This window comes from Plectrocnemia conspersa, unplaced genomic scaffold (assembly GCF_051122295.1).
Source record: "Plectrocnemia conspersa isolate PC_06_02 unplaced genomic scaffold, ASM5112229v1 ptg000009l, whole genome shotgun sequence".
Taxonomy (NCBI): Eukaryota; Metazoa; Arthropoda; class Insecta; order Trichoptera; family Polycentropodidae; genus Plectrocnemia; species Plectrocnemia conspersa.
This window is the reverse complement of record NW_028277173.1, coordinates 6,746,901-6,770,960: the sequence shown is the minus strand read 5'-3', so window position 1 is coordinate 6,770,960 and position 24,060 is coordinate 6,746,901. Positions and strand designations below refer to the sequence as shown.

At 31.6% G+C, this 24,060-nt stretch overlaps 1 protein-coding gene across 9 annotated transcripts in view; it reads left to right on the top strand.

Moving 5' to 3' along the window:
• LOC148231756 (nucleolar protein 4) overlaps positions 1-24,060 on the top strand; it is a 314,898-nt gene that overhangs the window by 253,483 nt on the left and 37,355 nt on the right. For 2 of the 9 annotated variants that reach the window (XM_088192007.1, XM_088192004.1), the window contains exon 1: positions 18,430-18,677. The exons of 6 other annotated variants lie outside the window; for them this stretch is intronic. The gene's annotated coding sequence lies outside the window, so the exon portion shown is untranslated. Of the gene's footprint in view, positions 1-18,429; positions 18,682-24,060 lie in introns of those variants that run through there. One more of the 9 variants, XM_088192005.1, reaches the window with a different exon arrangement.

Here is a 24,060-nt window from a genome sequence, read left to right as displayed (position 1 = left end):
GAGGGACACACAAGCTTGTTAACCTTCAAAAAATCTCAAAGCATAGTCTTTTTTTTTATTATAAAGTTATACTCTTCTCCGACCAAGTCGGAATACATTATCGTACAAAATGCAAAAGTAAAGCAAAAAAAAAACGACTACCCCGGTTGGTGACCCCTCGGTGCCGGGTACGAAGGTGAAACTTTACGGGGGTGCGTTTCCTACAGATGGCCAAAGAGGGGTACTTCGACTCGGGGTGGCGTGCAACACCCCTGAAACCCTGCGCTACCCTCCCGAGGTGGACTTTGCCAAGACTTTGTACACCGAGGGGGCCAAGTAGCGGACTTTCAAAGGACCCGCACACGGAGTTCCTGCAGTGTGAAATATAGCCCAGCCGGACCTGCGGACACGAAAATTTCGCTTATTAGCATCAACCGTAACTTGCTCTTGCTAGGTAATCAGAAACCGTCATCGTGCATATTAAAAGCAAAGTTATGCAGTACCTGTGGCTGTTGCACAGGTCATTTTTTAACGCTTTGTGATTTATATTGAACAATCCTGACAGACAACTTCAAATACATATGTGAAAATATTATTTATTTAACTATGTATAATAAGGGTAGTGAAAACATACTTAATAGCTGTAAATCGCAATGTACTAAAAAACATTGTACTAAAAACATATATATATAGTAAATAATACAATGTATTGCAAATTCTATACATGTCTATTTCAATTTATTTTCAGACGTTTCTAAATATCATATCCCATACAATGAATGGCTTTTCAGAAATACATGTGTCACTACTCAAAGCTCTAAAGTCTGGTATTAATTATATATTTAAATTCTGATTTTTGAAGTACTTAAGCTTTAATAATATTTTTGAAACATTCGTTAGTGTAAATTTAAGTATTTGGCTTTACATTATAATTATGGTTCTATTTGTACATATTTAGAGAAATATGATTTTAAAAAATAAAGCTCAAGACTTTTTAAAAACGTTTTAAATAAATTCATATAATCAATATATTTTGTCAAAGCAATGGTGTTGTAATAATTAAAATTTAATCAAATTTAAATGTAAAAAAAATCGGTGATATCTAGACTTTAAAAAAAACTAACACTACTAAAATCAGAGCAGATAAATAAAATGTGGTGTAATTACAATACATACAAATCAAGATAATTTATCTTTGTTGCCAAAAAATTGTAGTATTTTCATTTCTAGTGGTTATTTTAATATAACATTGTAATTTATAAATTACTACTAATTTTCTTTTCCATAAATTAGATTAGTTTACTTAAAATAAATTCGAGTGTCACGCAGAGTTAATTTTAATTCAAATACTCGACTTTGGCATTTTGAGTCAAATAATCAGTATCATTATACAAGGTACATTATCCCACTCTCCATTTAGACATGCCATATAGAACCACCGCAGAATAAAAAGCCTCACGAAGTCTCTGGAAAATATCTAGGGATTAGGCGGTGCTGGCTCCGGGCCTCGGTAGCGCAGCGGATATTTGCGATGTATACGTATTAAGTTCTTCTTTGTGACTAACGTCTTTATAAACACTGTATATCGATTGGAGAGTATACGTAAAAAATAAAAACAAGGATTATATCCATACAGTATAAAATAATAACTTTCAAAGTACCATATGTTGATTATTTTTCAATAACTGTTGTGTAACTTCTTCCTATTTGAAATTTATGAATTTATTTTGCCATTTTGTAAATAGCCAATCGTTGTACTCGCTTCTTAAAAGTAACGAAATATATAAACGCCTTGATGGACATCTCTAAAATCGAATTTTGTAATAAGAATGTTGTGACCTTACGATGCTTTTTGTCTGTCGGTGATATATTGTTTCCCGTGACCGTTTCGTAACAAAGAAATATTTATTCCATGCATCGGAGAATCCTTCCGTGTTATTAATAGGAAACTCTTTCTAGTCGTAACGAGGGCCTTTATATGATCCCACTATTATCTACTTTATCCTTATTCATAGCTCACATATTTTAACGTGAGTTTCAATAATAAGATCCCTCCTAAGTTCGAAAGGTGTAGACTGGTAACTCAGAAACAGCAGGTTTAAGCCACGGCAGCATTTTTTTTTTATTATAAAATCGACCTCAGCTGCATCTATTGAATATAAATTTTAATTATATAAATGTAATTGTAAAAAACTTGTAGTTCATTATGTCTGATTTACTTACTCAGCTGATACAGATTTACCTCGTTATAACGCATTTGGCTTACGCTTGTCAGGTTATAACGAAGAAAAAAATATTTTTACTTGAGTAATAAATATATATTTTTTTTTTAATATTAAATGAATCTGAATTCGATTCTAAACATCAAACTTTAAAGTTTCAAGCAAAAGCTTTTTTCGTGGTTAAAAGATATTAAATCTAGAATCCATTAACATGTTATTATGCTCAAAAAAGTATTACTACTATTAAATATTATTTTTGACTTACCTTGACCATTAAAAATATTGTACTTAAATAGTTTCAGGCACCATCAGCAAAAACTTAAAATGTCATAAAGCTATTTTTTTAAATTATTTTTTTTAAATGATTTTACAACCGCATTTTTTATACCTTTGCATAAAAAAGTATGGGTCTATGCCAGATGTTTGAAGATATTCCTGATTTTTTCAACTAATTTAATCGGCCTTATATTTGCTCTGGTAATTTAATCAGATAAGATTATTCTGCTCCGCGTGAAAATCGGCAGATTTCATGTACATATGTATTTGAGCTTGCCACGTAGTTAGACCATAAAATTTGCTTGTCGGCGAACTTAAATCTTGTTTTTTAAATATCGAGAAACCAGAATACTTAATTACTATTTTTGCTTACAATCAATATATGTCTAGCTTTTGATTTAATTTTGATTATACATCACTATATTAAGCTGTGAGATTAGGAAAATCAATGAAAACCTAATCTGCAAATAAATATATCTAAATTTTAATTATTTAATAATCACTAACACGATAGTAGTTGAAAAACACTAGGGTCCATATAGTTTTGAACCCAGATTTTCAGGTCTATTGTTCATATATTATCTCTAAGTTTGACCCGTTTTAAAAAGTGTCTCTACCCAAATGTATCGTATTTATAGCCCCCCGAAGAGACATGTAAATCAGGAAAAATTTTGAATAAAAAAAATCTATGGGCGACATTACTTTTTGACAAACACGCGCACACGTGTCCATTTCGCTTTCGGGGGGTTCGCAGGCGGACAGATAACTAATCATCACGCCATTCGTGGTGGGCGGGTAAATGATGTTCGGGTGTGGCCGCACCAGGGTCCATCCAGCCGAGTGAGGGTCCAAGGCGCGGCCTGCCGTGACCGATTCCCCGGGACCATGTCTTCACATGCGCCCCCATTTCCCATGGACGCGAATATCACTCATTTATTAATATCCATTATCAGAATGGCGTGGCGTGGAGTGGCGTGTGCATATGGGGTAGGCGGAATAAAGGTAACACGCGCGCTCTCGCCAACATCCCAAAACTAAAATGAACCGTGAATTATGTATATTTTAACCGCTGTCTTATGGTGTCATCTGATGGTTGTGTTTCTGAGGTGTGCGAAAGGAATACAGTCTGTAGAGTTTGGATACATTATGAATCATGCCAAAATACATTCATCCCTCGATAGATACGTTCCAAGAAATATTGTGTAGATCGAGGCATTATAAAACAAACAAGAAAAATTTACAGCGACACACGTACACTTCAAAAAGTAACTCATTACACAATGTATGGGCAGTGGAAGAGGTTACAGATGTAGGTCAAATGCAAGGAGTGGAATTAAGCCATTAACTTATGCATCATAATTTTGAGTATTTAAAAAATCTTGTCCGCTTTTTTAACAATTTATTTTGCCTGTCTTTTTTAATTCATGTACACGGAATCGATGTTATTTTATTATGTCTGTAAAGAACATCCTTTCATGTTGATGGTAATCGATTATGCATCCATTGTAGAACTCAATTTTAAGCGCATGATGAGCATTCCAGTGACTTCTTTCTTCCAGCTCAATAACTTCCCCTTCGTTTTTAAATACCTACATCCATAAACTAGAGTCATTAATAAATTTTAGGATGTTGCTACTTAAACGATTTCTTTGCCTTTAATTTTCTCTTCTACAAATGATCTTGATACTTTTTTAATGATAATACACTTTTATATAAACATTTGAAAGAAGTAAATTTTTCAGGCATGTAGTCTTATCTTAGAATCCTTGATAAAGTGCTTAATTGCTAATATGATAATCCATGAATTGTAAAAGGTTGAATACTCTTAGATTATAGAACATTTGTGGAAAATTTCTATCGCAACTTTAACCCTCGTATATGTTAGGAATAAATTACATATTTTTTACATCGCAATGTAAATATCACCCTCATACATAGAAATTACGTAATCAACCAAATCCATTAATACACGCATCTCAAACACCATCATTTATTCCAAATCATAAATAAGACATGCGTTAATTTAACGCGACTACACTATCAAAGCTTTATAGATAATCGCATTACTATGAGCACGAATGGTGAAATCTATGTGAAACATCTAGTAATTTAATTAGTATGCCTTGTAAGAGTGTTTTTAAGAGAGCACACGAAGTGCTCATGTGTGTCGGTCGTTCGATGCAATATAGCTAGTTGTCGGTGAAATTCCCCGTAAAACCAGAAGGGGGCACATTGCCCAAGAACGGGGGCAACGAAGCTTGCCAGCGGCAAAATGGGCACTAAAATGCTGCGTCCTATGGGGCCGAAGATACTAAAATGTGCACCATTTTTTTCAAAGGTGCCACCCACCGTCTGCCAAAGGAGGGCTAATCCTTTCGATTGTGTTATTCTTGCGAAAGGCAGACGAGCTGGCGAGACGGTTTTAGCATATAAGGCACTTTACGTGGCATGTATGCACATTTGCCTTATGGAACACTGTCTGAATTCAAACTCTTGCTTAATATTTAGAAAAAGCATTGTAGTCTGAACAACATTTGCAGCTTAAAAAATAAACCAAAAAGGTCATAAAGATGTAATCTTAAAAACACAACACAGTAACAATCAATCTGTTACCTAGATTATCATAACAGTGCTGTCCATGCCTTAAAAAAAATATATAAAATCCCGATATTATAACACGCTTAGATCACTTTTATTTGATAATGTTTGATTGTTTTAATTGAAAAGAAAAGGGCAAGAAAGTTAGGTTAGGTTAGGTCATTTTGCATAATTACTTTTGATAACAATAGGTTGTAAAATTTTCTTGGTAGTCTTTTATGCTCATGTGTCATTTTGAAGATTTTAATCATCAATCATTTATGTTCACATAAATTTACTATTTTTAAATGTATTATAATAGCGCTTGAATAACAAAGACAACTATCTAATGCATACTGACTATTTACAATTTATAAATCAACATTAATAACTGATTTTATTGTATTTATAGTTATAATATGATGCACATGATTGTTTTTAAATACTAGATATAAACCAATCAAATATATTATTGTTTTAATAACAAGATATTTGCATAGCTTCGTCTTTAGCCCAATATAATAAAATATTACAAGTATATATTGTAGATAGATTATCAGATAGCAAACAATTTATCTACAATCTATGATAATCATTTTTTTACAAATATTCCCTGTGAATAGTCTTTCGCCGTGAGGGTTTTGACAGTACATGTAAGTACACAGAGAAATTGTCTGTTGTTCTCGAGGCACTCCTTCAATTTATTTATTAAAAATAATTTTTCCATCATAACGAAAGAACTTCTAACGAGCATGATTATTGTCATGAAATAAAGGTTCGAATCCAATGGTAATCCTTAGTGTTTTTTTAATTTATATTAGTGATTATTATATTATTATAATTCCGATCGATCATCACATATTATGTTTTCCTAGATCTCGCGGATGAAGGTCATAAATTTTAGTTACTGTAAATTCTGTAATAATGTGCTGCTTCACCTCGTAAGGAATATTTTATATCTATTCAAAAACACGTGGGATTTAGAAATTGTGACAAAAAAACATCTGAAATAAAACAATAAAAATATAGTGATTGTCCAAGTTTTACTTCCATTTTCTTAGATTCAAATGCAATATTGGTCATTAAGGGTCTTATAAAGGACCCAACAATAAATGACAAGTATTATGATTTTAAAAGGATTAGGTATTTCAAATAAAAAATCTTTAGATTAAGGCACGTTCTAAAATATTTAAATTAAATTTGCAAAACAGTTTGCTGTCAGATTTGCCTGATAAGATGTAACTTCCATCTGTTCCTAAACTTTAAAGAAATCATTCTTATGGGGATGATAAGCAATAAAAGCAGCTGAAAACTGATATTTTTAGGGTCTGAAGCGTTTTCTTTTTTATGGTAAGATTAAAAAAATATAATATCGCTAAACACAGCGATTTAAAATTTAGATAAATCATATTGAATTGAATTAAATATTATTTCATCTCAAACTTCTCAAATGACCCACGTATTAATATAATAGGTCGAAAAGTCAGCGACTTTTCCTCGAAGGTATAATATTATTTTTAGTTTGCATTTAATCAAAATTTTCATTTTTGCCGTTGTTTGTTAAAAAGCTGCGTACTTGTAGGGTGTGTTTGCAGCACTGAGCACAACTCGCGATTAAACCAGGGGCGTCCAACTGCCGGGCCTCGTGGTCGGCGTAAATCGCGAAATGATAACGAAATTTACGACGCAGTAATTAGCGACATTTATGTGTGTTTTGACAGGTCCTTTCGCCTGCTGTTTTTTTTTTCATTCCGGTCCGCTGTTCAAAATGGCGTCGTTTGGAGTGGTCAAGCGTAGGCGGGGTGAAAAAAATGGGCCGTTGGGGGGTGGTCAGGTGGGAAAGGCTCGCATATCATCGACACGCGCAACGGGACAGGTGATTCGATAAATAACGAATTAACGAATTCGAGCCGTTAATGTCGCGAACGGCGAGAGGATATATGCCAAAATGAAAAAAAAAATAGATGGATATGATATTGGGAAAACAAAACGGTATTGAAAATTTTATATTTTTGCATGTACTGTATATGTACATAAGTACATATAACAAAATATACCGTCACAAGATAGCAATTGCTATTTATTGTTGTATAAAGTATTGCTTTAAAAACTATCCGTTAGATCGTTATTATTAATTTGTAAGCTCTCGTTTGCAATATGTTTTTTTTTCAACCAACTTTGAGCAGAACTTTTACTGACTTATCTTATTGATAAACTGGGATTATTGAAGCTTTTCAATAGCATCATAAAGTTCACCGGTTGGAGCATCGCAATTTATTTTCTTCTGAAATTCTTTCAGAGATAGCTTATGGGACAATTACACTGCCCTTGCTAATGTTCCTGAATCACATTTTATATATTGCTGACTGATTTATGACATTATACCCTCAATTATCGTCTGTGTTTTTTGTCTTATTTTTTTATCATTGGCTGCAGATAACACCGTTCGTAAACGTTTGTGTGACATCCTTTACGACCGATTCGAACGTCGTTTGGCGTTGTTTTCGTACGTTGAATTAGGGCGCCGATGAAAAATACGCCTTGCCGCGAAGGGGTGCACAGAAAACGGAACAGGGGTGGCACTCGAGTGACGTTGTTGCCGAGCGAGGGACTCGAGGCTCGGCTAAAGGATGGGGTCCAAGGGACCCCTGCGGGGCGAGCGTGTCCCCATTAGGGTGTGCCGTGCCCGCGGTCGGTGGACTGTAACGGCAGACGTTTCCAAAATTATATATTTTCCGACGATGGGACGCGCCTCGTCGGGGGAACCCTTCAAACCGACCTCGACTGGAGCACTCGCTAAAATTTCAAATATAGCTCACACCCACCAACTATAGCGAAAATAGGGTTGGTACATTGTAAGGCCGAGCCGAGTTTACGAGCGAAAATAGCAACTGTGCTAATTCGTAGAACTTGGTTCTTCCATCGGGAAGATTGTCTTAGATTCTATATGCGATCCACAGCACAGAACGAAACTCATGACTTCACTTCCTCCTTTAATAAGCCTTATACTACACGGCATAATTACTCTTTTAGTACCAGGTGCCGATTTATTGATCCTCCATACATGTGCGGAAATTGTCACGGACTGGTTTAATCGGCTCAATGTAACTTCAATCCAGTTATCTAACGAGAAGAAAAAATAATTATATATTATAGCCATAATTAATGAGATTTGTAGGACTCGCGTGAAGAAAAGCAGGTAGCGAAATGCACCAAATTTGTGAATTACCATAGGCAAAAAATCATTTCTTTGCCAATTTTTCAAATGCTAAAATAAATAAATAAAATGGTTTATAAATATTTTATTCATATCTCTATCAATATTATAAATTGTATAAATGGTTTTTTTTTTTGTGTAGCAATTTACAGTAGTTAAAAAATATATTATATTGAAATATTTAAAAAATAACAATTTAAAAACTTTTCTTATAAAATCACATAAATTCAATATATACTATCTAAATAAACAGATCTGGCTTCAAAAGGATTAAATTCAAAATAATTATCTAAATTTAAATCCTAGTCTTGACATATACTCGCAGTGGAAACGCTCGCTACCGAGCGTTCGACACGGTTTTATTGCTTTTGACGTGAATTTTTGGCTTCTGAGAAGCGATAATTGTTTTTGCGCCCTCCTTTTGACCAAAATTTGGTTTGAATATACTTTAATCAGCCATTTTATATCAGAAGTCCATAGTAATATCTGTACGAATAGCTATCATATTTTTAAAACATAGTGTAACATCAAAGCGCAAACAAACTATGTTGCAATATGCGAGATGCGACATCTATCTTTACTTCTTCTCCCACTCATTTTCCCCTGAGAGAAATACTTTGGACTTGACCTAATGAAAGTTTTAAAACTAGAATTAGATTAAGAACTTTCATTCTTTTGACTTTTTCCGAGGTTACAAAGAAAATGTATTTAAATTAATGAAAATTGCAATTCGTGAATTATCAGCAGCCCTCAAAATATCTGCATCATTTTTTAAAAAAGCTTTTGCAGACGCGAAAATTTAAGAAAATGAAGGTTGTGATGAACATATACATAATATTTTTTTGAATACCATCAATGGTTTAATAAATGTTTTGCCAGATGCATTGATGGAAAATTGTAAAAAAAATAAAGAGCAAGGTCACCGATAATTAGTCATTGGATATTGATGCCCTTGAACTCTGTGAAGAATTAAAATTAATCTGAAGATTGGTTAAGCCATATTCTTCACCACAATATGTCCTAAAATCAACGATTAACGATTAGAATTAAAAAAAATATATTCCAGCGCAATGACTGCAATTCGAATAATTCTGACAATTCTTATATCTGTAGCCTGTCTTGAAAAAAGTTTTTAAAAATTAAGCCTTATTAAAAAGTATTTAAGGTCACGAATGACTAAAAAAATATGAAAAGGGCTTTTAATTTTATCTATTGATTTCGAAATGGCATATGAGCAATTGTCAATGATTTTGCAAAAATAAGAGTTAAATTTATATACTGATTAAAGTATATTCTAAATTTAATATTGTGCATAGAAACGTTTTATGATGCTTCTCTGACTTATGTTATTACATATATATTTAATATTGATATATTTGTTTTCACAAGTATAGTTTTGTTTTTAAGCCTCTCACATAAAATAAAGGCGCGTTATTTGTCTCATGTGCGATAAAATACGTCACAGTGTATGTGTGTGATATATTTTTTTGTAAGAAACTTTCATTTCGATCCGATCGCGACTCGTTCGTTTCAGAAGTGGCGCCCCCGAAGCCGCTAGCGAGTCGCCGCGCTGGGGTGTGAGCGCGCGCCCCCGGGGTCCCCATCGGCATTAGTGCCCCACCCGCGAACGCAAAAGGACACGTAGGTTTAGGGGGCGCGCGTGGGTTTGCCATGCCATGTTCTTTGTCAGGAGGACGCACTTGATCATTTTCAAACGGATTTCCTCATTATGTCGGCTCTCCTGCCTACCTGCCCCTCCCCGCTGTCGGTGACTAATCAAATAATAAAAAATAAAACAATAAATGAATATATATATAGTAAATTGTAATGGGCATTTTGTACGAGTGATTCAGTGTACATATCTTATAAACACATCTTTAAGTTCTAACGGGGTTTTCAATACTGTAAAACATATATTAAAACAATAACAATACTGATATTTTTGTATATATATAAGTTTTATGTTGACATTATTTTTAACTTTTATTTTTCTAAAATATTAGACGCGAAGAGAGCAATCATTTTTTATCTCAAACAGATTAAATTATTAGTTATTTTACATAATTGTTATTTTAGTGATAATAATATTTACATATATATGTATAATAAAACTATCCGAAAAATTAGTTTATATTTTTTATTATAAGATTGTTCATTTTATTTAAATTAATTGTTCTTTTTTAATAATAGAAATACAACCCTCTTAATATATATATTTGTATATAATTAAATGATGTTTACTATATAATATTTTTAACGATTTAATTAAAATTATATTATGTAAATTCAACCCTGCGTTCGCCATCTCCCTGCCACGATTCCGAATAATTAAAAACCTATACACACAGCACACGTATCAATGCGAAACGGATGAGGGTGCAAAAGCATCGAAATCTTCATCGGCACCCCTCACAAAGTAAACGCTTTTAAATTATTACACCTCATTTACATCGAGTTAATTGGTGGTGACCTTTAAAACTTGCCGTAAAACACGAGTGACCTACATATTCAACAAGTAATGGATCAACTTTTGGCATTCACACTTACATAATTATATAATATGCATGTAACATATACATATATTATCTATAAACATATATACATACATATAATATAAAACTCGTATATTATATACATATGTATTGCGTAAAAATATAATATTATTTTATTAATAATAAAATTAATCTTAGGTGTGATCATTAGAAATATCTTATGGCGTTTTATATGAATGGAATTTATTATTGGATTATCGTTTTAAGACTTGAAGGTGCCACAAATAAATATACGAAAATTAAAAGCTCATAAATCGGAGTAATGACAAGTATATCGAACGTATTATGTGCTTTAGAGCTAATAGTAGGAGCGTAAACCCAAACTTGCCATCTCTTTTTCAATTATGAATAATGATGAAATGGATAGCTCTCGAACTGACTGTGTTAACACAAATAGGGTATAGAAAATTTTGCTTTCAAAATCTTATTGTGTTAAAAACTGTTTTAACGGGCACGGAAGGCGTCAAAAAATCGGGTTTTGAACTTTGCGTGTTCGTATCAATCCAGCGCTTTCGGGTATCTAACCCTAAGGGGTGGAATTAGCAGCCAGTTAAACGCTGGTGGAAACTAGTAAGAATTTTATTAGATTATATCACATATATTGCGGTTACTATGATGGGCTAGTATCGTTTTCTCCGAACAATGGTGGAGAAACGCAGGGATGATGTCCGTGGATCTTGTAGGTGGCAGTGATAGTGTTTGTATGTAGTTCCTCTTGCTGCGATGATCGTGTTTGGGAGTCTCAGGTCGTATATTCGCGTGTGTCAGTGGGGGCGCGTCTGCCAGGTGGGGTAAAACTGCTAGTCTCTTTGAGTGTCTGCCAGAGTCAGGCCTTGCTTACCAATCACAATCCTGCATTCGCTTCGTAGAACAACAAAATAAGTATACGCCTTTGGATGGATATATCAAAGGTTGAATTGTGTAACGGGAACTTTGTGGCCTTACGGTGCTATTTGTCTTACGGTGACAAAGAAATATTAATTTAATACACCGGAGAAATCTTGCGTGTTATTTATGATGGAACTCTTTAGTTACATTCGCAACGAGAGCCTTTGTGTAATCGCATTATTGTCTAGCTGATCCTTATTGATAAATAATCACTTTTGGTCAGAGTAAATTATGCGAGTTTCAATAATAAAATCTCCACATACGAGTGCTCTGTGTGGTCTCCACAAAAAGAAACTTCATTTAAATCTATCCTAATGGTATATTTATTTTAATTTCTACTATATATTTATCATACTGTAGTTTAAAGTAACTCTATTCTACAAATTTATTTGATCATATTTACATATATGATATAATGGCCAAAAATACTGTTTTCGTGTTACTATTGGCAACCATTAGGAAAAATTCAATAAAAAATCCAGCTTTAATCCTTTCCTATTGTTACACTAATTTTTATTCCATATCATTAAAAAATTAAAAAAAAAATTTCGCGAAGCTGCAATTTTAACTAGAAGTTAAAAATGAATGATCAAAATCTTAAACCAACTCTGAATACATTTAAACAAATATTTTGAGAGGTGAATAATTAAAATTAAACAAAATAAAACATGAGTGATTATATTAACTAAACGTAGACAAACTTTACCTAATTCTACAAAGTAAATACAGTAGTAGTATAGAATGTAAATTGAACGTTTAATACGTGTATGTACACCTGGACCCCAAACTTGAATTTAATACACAATTAATTTAACTTTTCATTTATGAGCTTGCAGCTATCTTGCAGCAGCTTTATTTAAATATTTTTCTAAAAGTATTTTGTTATAACATATAGACTTATGCGTTACAACAAGATAAACACAATCAAAACCTATGACTAAATAGTGAGACACTAGACTGAAATAAGTAAATCCCAATCTGTAATTATATAATAGTCACTAATTTTCATCTCTCAAAAACACCAAGATTCATATGGGATCTGGATCTAGGTCTTTCAGATATTAGTCACTCACTATACTGCTGGTATGTTGTACTTACTATGAAATAAACATTGTGATAATTAAAAAACATTATATTCAAAATAAATTTATAAAAATAATTTATAGTAATAAGCAATGTATACCATCAATTAGAATCATTGTTATATTCACACCAAGAAACCATATTAATATAAAGTACGAAGACTATGATAAACACAGCTTCAAATAAAAAAATAAGCATATATTGCTTTCGAGAACGAAGCATATATTTCCCACAATTATTTTTGCTATTTAACCATACATATCTTTCTAGTATACTAGTTTATAATAAAAAATCATTTTAAATTCAAGCCATTATTTTTTATTTAATGTATTGAAATATTACAATTTTGAAAATTAATATAATTAGATACCAGTACCAGTATTATTCACTTTTAAATTAATATTTTATAAGATAAGTTTCCGTAAAACTTGCCCAACGCCATTTTTTACTTCGGTACATGCGTTGCTTTCCGCACAATATTTTTGTGAAGTTATACATGCCTTTAGCAAAACATATCTGACGAAATCGTATTTTTTATACTATTGCTAACGTACATTGTTAGTTAAAATTAAAGTTTACATGGCCAAGTGAAGAGAGAGAAAGTCGCCGATCGGCGAGGCTCCGATCGACTATGTTTTTAAATATTTTTTATCTACTTTTAAATTACGGACTATTACTACTTAGTAGTAGTTTTAGTCTGAAATTTTTTGATGAAATAAAATATGTTAATGTACTAATTAACATCTATAAATATGCCTACTCCAAAAATATAAAATAACTAACCTTACCTAAGCAAATACAACGGCTAGGTTATAGCGCTGTAAATATCGCTTTTTAAAAGTATCATTATGGTCTATACTAGCTTATTTTTTATTATTGTTTCAACGGAATATAATATATAGTGTTTTCGACGGCTTCCCAGGCCATAAGTTGGGGTGGCCAAAGTTGTGCGGCCAAGTAGTACGGTGGGGCCACACGAGCGGAGGCAGATAAGCACGCGTGCGGATAGGCATAGACAGTAATGGGGGCTAACGGGAGCCCCAGCGCCCCCTCCCCTCGCCTCCTTCCGCGGCTCCGGACCTTCTCCCCCGAGGGAAGCCCCGAAATGGGTCGGAAAGGGGCGCAGCCCTGCCGAGACACGTGAGCCGGGGAACCTGCAACGGCACACAGCTAAAGGATATACCTTAACAAAGCAAATTCCATTTTTTAAATATTAAAATAATATATTAAATTAACGTGTTGATAATCTAGATTATGCTCTAATAATAAATTACTAATTTTTTTATATATAATTGTAATTGAATATTTGTTTTTTTCTTATATTTGTGCAAATCAATAGTGATTCAAATATATACTTGTTTTTGCGATAAGCGTTAAACGATAATAAATGGTGGGCCTTTCCAATATTTTGCTTCGTTTAACAAACGAATTCTGTGAATTTCGGTCATAGTATATATTGCCAATAATATTTTTTATTGATGAGAAGGAGCGTCAAATTGTCACATATTTCCTGACAAAATAAAGGTGTATAAATAACCATGGTTTTTGGAGCGATTTTACGAATATTTTATGAATATTCGATAAATTATTCGAATACTTATATAGATGAAAAACGGGCGAATAATTCGAATATTCGATTTGAGAACTCTAGTTGGAATATGATTCGGTGAGTTCTCGCAAAAACTTGTAATTCCAGTTTTATATATTTTTTTTTATATTTAGCATCCTATTTTGATGTTCATTAGAGCCAGGACGTCCGCTTTAGCAGACATGCCTATGGCAGTCGATGTTCAGATTTTACGCATATTTAATTTCAGCTACGAGGAGCTGATCCAGTTAATAAATGTTATTATTTCACGACATTTTTTTATTCTGTATTATTTTTAATCTTACTTGTATTATATATTTTTGTATATTGTAATAATAATATTTAAAGTTTTTTACAATTGTGATCCACTGGGGTAACCTGTTAGGTCTCGAGTGTTTTAATTTAATTCAAATAAATAATAATTATTACTATTTCTGATCTCCCAAACACAATGGAAATAGGATTCGAACCCAGTTCTACCGACTTAAACCATTAGTACATCGTACTGTTTATATAGATTCACTCTTAAACCAACAGTGAAAATCGTTGAATTTTCACAGTATAGATATTAATCTAATGAAAATATCTGAATAATAAATAAATTGCTACAATAATATTCATTCTACATCTTTATTTGCTCCCGTGAAAATCTAGTGAATATAATAAATTATATCTGACAAAAATGTCTTTATATATGTTTAGTATCCAAAACTTGAGTTCGACACATTCAAACCGTTTCGTAAGATAATCAGAGCCGACTGACTATCAAACGTCAAATATTTCCGAATATTATATATTTTATTTATTTTACTAATTTTCTAGCAATTAAAGAGGTAATTTTTATATAATTTATGTATGGGAATCAGTGCGAGTGATTTATAATTTATTTAATTTAATGTTTTAAAATAGTATCAAAGTTCGTGTTTTGAGAGAGATTTTTGGTTCGTCCTTGATGCCATTCGTGATCATAATTTGAGCATTTCACTTCCATCTGAATTTCCGTTATTTTTTTGCAATTTAGAAAATTGACCCTCGCACGACACCGAAACCTCCTCAGGGCTCGACCCTCCGACAGCACCACCCACACTCTGACTAACCCATCAACCCTCCCGGCACCCGGGGATCTACCCCATGCGGGGAAGTACACTCTACTCAATGAAAATTGCTCAAAATTTATATATTTCAACATAAAAGTAAGAACATCATGTAATATTTGACAAAAATAAATCACTATACCATTTCCTATATTTTTATAAGTTTAAAAGTATAATTATAGATAATTCGAGAATCTTTTAAAAAATATAGTGCAAAAAGCTCTGCTAATAGCTTTAATTTATATTTTTTAATATAAATAATTTATCTAGTAATTTATAGACTACGCTTTTCCGGCCTTACATAATATTTATAACAAAATAAATGTGCTAAAATAAACTAATAATATATTCTAAATCAATGCATAACTCTACATAATTAAATCTTAATTACAACTTTTTTTTTCGTAGCTTATTTTAATTTATAAATAAAAGCTCTTTATAAGATTTAATTTTAGTATATAAACTACGTTGTAACATATTATATCATAATTAAAAATGATTGTGTTACAAAATTGAATTAATGTATAATACAATGATATTATTCATAGGAATCATTGTATCTTATTTTTTTAAATAAGCACTGGTTTCACCAGTTTATCTGTTTTATGAACCCTAGTGTTTTTTTTTTAATTTATAGCGTTTCCAGGAGATCATAATTAATGATTTTTATATAAATATAATTTCAATCGATCATTACAGATTTGATTTTTCTCACAGATGTATATCATAATTAATAATTAAAATAAAATAATTTATATTTAATAAAAAAAAATATTCTGGTAAAACACTATTTACTTGTGATTATTGATTGTGTTTACACAGTTGTAACGCATCATGTTACAACGGAAGATTTACAATAAATTTATATTAAAATGAGCTTTCTTCTATTTAGAATCAGGACATATGATACAATTAATAATTTTTTTTAGTAGATTTGATCATTACATATGCATTATTTTTCGCGTACTTTTTCTGTGACGTGATATTTTAATACACCATGTGTGATTGTCTGTGGTAAATTAAAATTAAAATAAAATATATAAGGGTTGCGCAGCGCTTCCACTTTTGCCAAGGGGTGTCAGTAATGTGCGGACCGTATCAACGTACCCATCCACCCTCCGCCGCCCACACGGGGTCGGGATAATCGGGCCTCACCCACACGCACACACACACGCACGCGAGCACCTCGCCATACACGTGCACTACGTATAGGTGTATGTGTGCGCGCTAACGTGTACGTACACACATAGAGCTCCGGGGGCCCTCACGCATGTAAACACTTGTGTACGGGGGACCCGAACGCGTGCTAACACTGGCACAGTTTGGAAATTATGTGGTGGTGCGTTCGAACGGCACGAACGAAACGCGATTTTCCATTGTTCGTGTAAATACAAATAAAAATGTAAAGTAATATAATCTAGCTAGATTCATGTTGAAAGAACGCTGATTTTGAGAACTATTGACATTATCGTCATGACTGTTGAGAAACTTAAAAATAATACAAGGTAATAGGAAAACATTTTTATGATATTTTTCATACTGTTATTGGTGTTTCTTTATTATTATTTATTACTTTAGAATTTTTCGAAAAAATGCCAATTCAAGAATTTACAATTAAAATCAAATAATTTCTCGAAAATTTTCCTAGCCTTTTTTTAAAAAAAAAATTTTTACGAATATTTTTATGTGTTTTTCAACCGCAGTATATTTTTTATACCGCTGCATAAAATGGGTAGGTCTGTGCTAGATGTTTGAAAATATGCATACTTTCTTGGAAGGTTTTAATATAGGTCGAAAGTATTTAAATGATAAAAAATTGTTTGTGCTTTTTCTCAACTACTAAAATTGGCTCTAGTTGCATTAATAATAATCAAATTAAAAGAAACCAAAAATGTGTGAAACAAACAATGATTTTTCATGATTTTTCCCTTAGACAACAAAAATGTGTGAAACAACAAAACAAACAATGAAAAATTTACCGTTGCCTTTTTAAGTTTGTTTTTCTACATCAAAATTAATATATTTAGCATATTCTATCATAAAAAAATAATTAAAAATTAATATTTTTTTAACTATAAAAACAATGAATTCTTGAAATAAATTGTTCAATCAAGTTATATTTGTGGCAAACAGTACAAAATTTTTTTTTAAGAAAAACTCTCGTGCAGTAAGCTATGATGTCATGAAAGTGCACAGCTTTTTACTTATTTATTCATTTTTATTATAAATCTGACCATCATGAATTGACAAATTTCTCCAATGCGTCGTGATAACTATTATACAAGCAATAATTTTTGAAAAATTAAAAAAAATCATTTTTGGTGGTTGTAAATTTATTGATATGAGAGTATTGATCAAGTGTATTTAAACCGAATTTTGGTCAATAGGAGAGCGCAAAAACAATTATCACTTCTCAGAAGTCAAAAATCCACGTCAAAAGCAATAAAATCGTGTCGGCGCCGTCGCAGCGGGAACGCTCGGCAACGAGCGTTCCCACTGCGACGGCGACGGCACGATTTTATTGCTTTTGACGTGGATTTTTGACTTCTGAGAATGGATAATTGTTTTTTGCGCTCTTTTACTGGTCAAAATTTGGTTTGGATGTTCTTCATTTGATTCTTACTCAATTAAAATCGTAGTATTGTAAATATGTATTTTTACATATTTTGTATCCATACTTTACATAGCTTCTTATTATACCAATATTTCTGTTATTGTTTTGGTCCTTTTTTAATGGAACCGGCGATTGAGAAGTAACCGAAATTTTCTAGCACAGTAACATTACTTATAAGTTCAGTTAACCAGTTTCGTTATGGTTTTCTGCATTTATATTTCGATTAGTGATGCTTTTCTTTATTGTCCGTTTTATTGTGAGTTTTTTCCAGACGGACAGACTATACGCGCGCGTAATGTGTGTCTGTCCATTGATGCATCCAGTGCCTGTGGTGCGGGCAGTGCGCCGCGTGCAGTCGTCGGCGTCGCACGCGCGTCCGCGTTCTCCGCTCTGTACAGAGAACACTCGAACATTTACTCTGCGAGTCTGACGTTTCGCGAAAAACTCCGATTCGGATTTTCATTTTTCGTCAACGCCGAAATCTTTGATTAAAATCAGTAAAAAAACATTCTTCAGGAAAAGTGCTTCAAAAATATTATTAAAAAAAGTACAATAACAATACAATCGAAGATAAGATTTACTACATAGTACGTAAGATTATATGTTTTTATTTATATTACATATTTTATATAATGATAATGTTCCGAATCGCATCCAACCATTTTTATTGTCTAAGGGAAAAATCATGAAAAATATTTTTGCAAAAGGAGTCCTTCAAAATAGTTCAAGGTCGGCGTTTCGTCGCTGAAGTTCTTTAAAGTTTTGCACTGGCGCACAGAAATAGATAAATTGCAAAGTTCGCGCAAACTTATAGGCATTATTCGCGGAATGAGTAACACGTGTTTAGATGATTTTTTTTGTATCGTGTTTTTTAATGTGTGAACAAATAACTTATATTTTGCTTAAGAGATAACTGAGCGCAATATTTCTGGCCGGGCTACTAGAAAGAAAAAGGTTTTGATTAGAATTATCGAAAAAGTGATCGAAACTATAATTTACTTTTATTTTAAAGTCATATAAATTACCAAACACCGAAATTCTAATTTTATTTTAAACACATTAACCTATGTTTTTTATCATATTTTTTTATTTATTTGATAGCGGCGAAAAAATATGTGAAATCACACATATGTTTTTTTTTTGTGAATTTCTTTACAATTTCAATGCGTGAAATTTTTGTGGCATATTTGAGAACAAATTGCCAGTATTAAGTGAAGTTGCCAAATTTACACTTAAAGACTCGAGAGAATTAAGTAAATCATTTTAAATTCGCTTCTTAGTTGAAAATTAAAAATATCTAAAAGCCGCTAAGAATTACATAATTAATACTAGAAGACAGTTTTTCAACAAAATAAGCAAAATACTGGAACTTACAAGCGCCTTAAATCTGCAAATATATATATAAGTCATAATTTAACTAATTATATTATATACTTTCAAATATGATAAAATAACGAACAATATTTTTATTCATATTTCCAATTATTTTTTTACAACACAATTTAAATTTGGGCATTTATAAGTAGCCCTGAACTAAATTTTCTTTGTCCCATAACAAAGAGTCAATCGCTCATTCCAAATGAGTCACTTTTTATTATATTCACTGTTTTTATCACATTCAGTTAGGCGGCAATATCGAAGAGATCCTTCAGCGCGACGTTATCAGCTGTCTGATAAATCGCTGACCGACTCGAATGAATATTTTGCACGTATTCATAAACAAATACTATAATGTGGTGTGCAATTTCAACGCTGTCGGTAATCGCTTTGAGATACGAAATGTTTATAATAGACACATAAAGACTCGCGTATCGATAGCGACTGTATCAAGTAAAAATGTGTGCTCAATCTGAATACTTTGTTTATATAAACTCTGCATCAGAATCTTATACATATATATGTTATCTGCATAAGATTATTTTATCCGATCATGACTAAATCTGAAGGTTTTATATTAAATTTTTATTGATAAGATTTATTTATTATTGCAAATATATGCGGTTTTTCCTTAAGTTGCTTATTAGTAGACTATAGAATTATATGTAAATTAGATACATTTGAGCTTGTAACTGACTTAAATCAAAACCAGTAATCACTGTGAGAGTTAAAAATCTACGTGCATACATCTTGCGTCGTCATAATTGTCAAGCGTATTTAATTGAACCCTTGAACATTGAAGGGGCGTAAATCGACTTATGTAATTTTTAGAATTGCCATGTCAAAAATAATGATATTTAGTCATGCAGGATTTTAACAACATTTGCAATAACCCCACATTTTTTTATTTAGAATTGTAATTATAACTTTGATCGATCAAATTTATTAACCAAAGTTAAACGAAGGCTGTCATATAAATAAAAATAGCAATTAATTTACGAAACGCGCAGATATTTGTAGTAATTTACTTTTAAAAAAATATTTTTTTTGCTTATCTAAAAATGTGTAAAAATAATAATTAAAAAATATTTTTATATATAATATGTATGTAGTAAACATATAGGATTAGACTGACATTTTTATAAATGAAAGTACTGATTACCAATAAACAATAGTTTACATTGGAAATAATATAAAAATATTTTTTAACGATTTGCCACAAAAATAAGATAATTTTAACTAAAAACAAAATTATATATTATTAGATATTTTAAGAAATCATTGATTTTATTTTTTTAAATTTACAGAAAATTTATATTTTTTTGAAATTTGAAAAAAAATTAGACTGAATAATCAAATGTCAATTTAAATAATATTTTTGGGCTCAAAATTATTTTAATAAAAACACACAAATATCATTTTTGTTATTCTAATGCTAATTTTTAATTGCAAATGAAATTTAGTTTTCCAGGTTATCTTACTGCCGTGTTACACTGAGATTAAACTTAATTACAGTTTTGTCACAAAGTTATAGTTAAATTATTTTATATATAAAATAATGCGGTAATTCAAGTCTTTAGTTTTATAAAAATAATTTTGATAATAATAAAATTATTATTAAAAACATTTTGTTCAAGTAAAACCTTAAGAACCAATGACATATTAAAAATATAATGGTGCAAAATTGTTTTACATTATAAGTTGTCATATGATTATTCTCATTCTAAAGGTGACATCACCTGTTCAGATGCTTAAGGGGATGACTAAATGTTTCCCTTGTGTCTTCTACAATGATAATAATAAGTTTTTAATTCTACAAGAAGATCGATTTGATTTATAATTAATTACGAATTCTTGTTTCTGAAACACATAAAAAATTTAAAACATCTCAATAATCGCTTAATTGATCTGTAATATATGTGATTATTCAATAATTTTCCAGCGCAAATAATACTATATTTGATTAATCGAAAACAGTTTTCCGAAACAACTTTTTTAACCTTATCCGGGCGCGAGCTCAATTAATTATGACTTCACGCGGCGCCACTGTCCGACCGGAAACGGCTCAACCGGTTCGAAATTGGCGCGCGGATCTTGCGTATCGGTTCGGCTGCAAATTCGGCCTCACTGACCTTTCGCAATAAATTGCTCGCGGTGGTCGTGGGCGAGCGCACCATGGTGTGCGTGCGTCGCGCACCAACACACTCGTCGTATGCATATAACCCCCTTCTCCCTATCTGCGCCACCCTACCACTTTGCCTTCGTGCACTCGTCACTTTTCTTCCCCACGCCTACGTAGTACACGTTTTAACCCCCGAATCGCACTTCGACGCTGCATCTTTAAATTTACTACTCCATAATAAACTATAAGTTTTAATATAACTTTAAAAAGTAGTATATATTTATATACATACATAATCTCTCCACAATTAAATAATAATATATTGAAATATTCCTCTATTAAATGCTTTCCTTTAATATTATGATGATACCTAGCTTGATCAAGGAGAGTCCGTCACAGAACTCACTTCCTACTCCACTATGTTGTACTGTAATGACCTTTAATATAGCTTTTCTAACAAATATTACATACAAAAAATATGCTACATTTATGTAATTCATATACAATAAATCAAGATTTATTATATTAATATTTATTTTTGCCTATGATAAAAGCAAAAAAAATATTTGTAACTATGCCAAGCAACAATGCTTTTAATTCCAATTTTATGAAAAACATATGAATATATCTAAAGCCATTTAAAACTTACTAGACATTATTTTTAATCTGAGTAATAATTCTTCAAGTACAATACATTGCTATATTATTAAAAGTCTAGAATAGTAGTAATTTTGATTTCTTAAAAATGATAATTAATTTGTTTAATTCTGAGGGAACTAAAAGAAAAGATAAAACTAAATGATCGATTTATGCGGTTATGAAAAAATATTTTTTTGACATATTGGTTTCACCCATAAATAATAGCTTACTCACATTTCTTGCACTTGACCTACATTTGGAACCTCTCCCGCTGCCCATGCAGTGTGCCCTGAGTTGATTTTTGGAGTGCACTGATGTCGTTTACTTAAAGAATCGTTAAAACGTACTCGTGAAAGCATTTGATCGCTTTATCACAAATTTTGTTCTATGCTTCAATTTACGAAATATTTGCTAAAGTATTTGTAAAGAAACGTGAAATTTGCATTATTATTTGTAAATATTCAAACTAAAGATTTTTTTCGCAGATAATTTATTGCTGTATTTAAACATCAGATTTTATTATTTGTACATAGTATATTTTAATTCTATATACAAAATAGTTTTCTTTCTATATTTAAGATTGGAATTAGTAGTTATTATGTAAATATAAATTTATTAAATTAATATATATTTATTTAAATTAAAATAATATATATATATATATATATATATATAAAGAAGCATAACATATTAAAATTATATGATACGAACCGGACCAGCTCCTCATAGCTGACATTAAACAGCTATACTAATTCTGTTGTAATACTATATACGTGTAGGTTTTGATTGTGCTTATCTTGTTGTAACATGTGCTAAGGCCTGTCATTTAAAATTAATAAAAAATATTGGCATAGAAACCGCATTGGCGGCAAGTCCTTTGTGTATTAAATTCAAGTTTTGAGTTCAGGTGTACATCAAGCTATTAAACGCTCGATTTACATTCTATACTACTACCTACATAGTGACATTTTTTGAGCTGTAATAATTGTTTATTATCAAAAAAATGTGTTACTTACTTGTAGGTGTTGATTGTGTTTATTCCGCTGTAACACATAGGGCTTCTTGTACCTTATGACTTTTAAATAAATGTCTGTCTTTTTCTCGACATTTTCTATATTACTGTTGTTCTTGATATATTTCAATTTTGTGCTATTTTTATTACTTATGCCTTTTTGGTGATACATGATTATTTATTACCTTAAAAAATCTTTTCTCTGTTAAATCGCAGAGTTTAAATGTCAAACACAATGTTTAGAGTTTAATGTGAAAAAAGACAATTGGTAAAAAAATTCATGTTCTGTAATTAAGCATAATGTCATAACATTTACGACACTTAAAAAGCAAAAGGTGCCAAAGATATGTTAATTGTTTTTACTCAAACATTAACAAAAATTATGAATAGAGGTAGAAACTCGTTAAATATATAACTCTTTTGCCCAAGACTTTTGCACAGTACTGTATGTACATAGAGTTATTTAATATGGAATCTAAACTGCATCTTATAATATAATTTTTCAATATGAAATGAAGCTGGGTTTGCGAGTGCGGTAAACTAAAATATAAAAAATATCTTTTATGAGCATTAAACGAAAAACTTACAAATGTCACTCGCCTTAAATTTAGTCGAGGCAACGCGTTCGAAAATAAATAATCCTATCTATTTTTGCACACGGCAGCGCGCATTATCATGGTACGTGGGCGTTGAATAATTCCATACATTATATCAGATGCGCGCGGCCGAAATTTTAGCAACAACATAGCTGCCGAAACGCATCTGTGTGCATACATACACATATATATACGTATATACATATAGTGTGGCACGCACAACG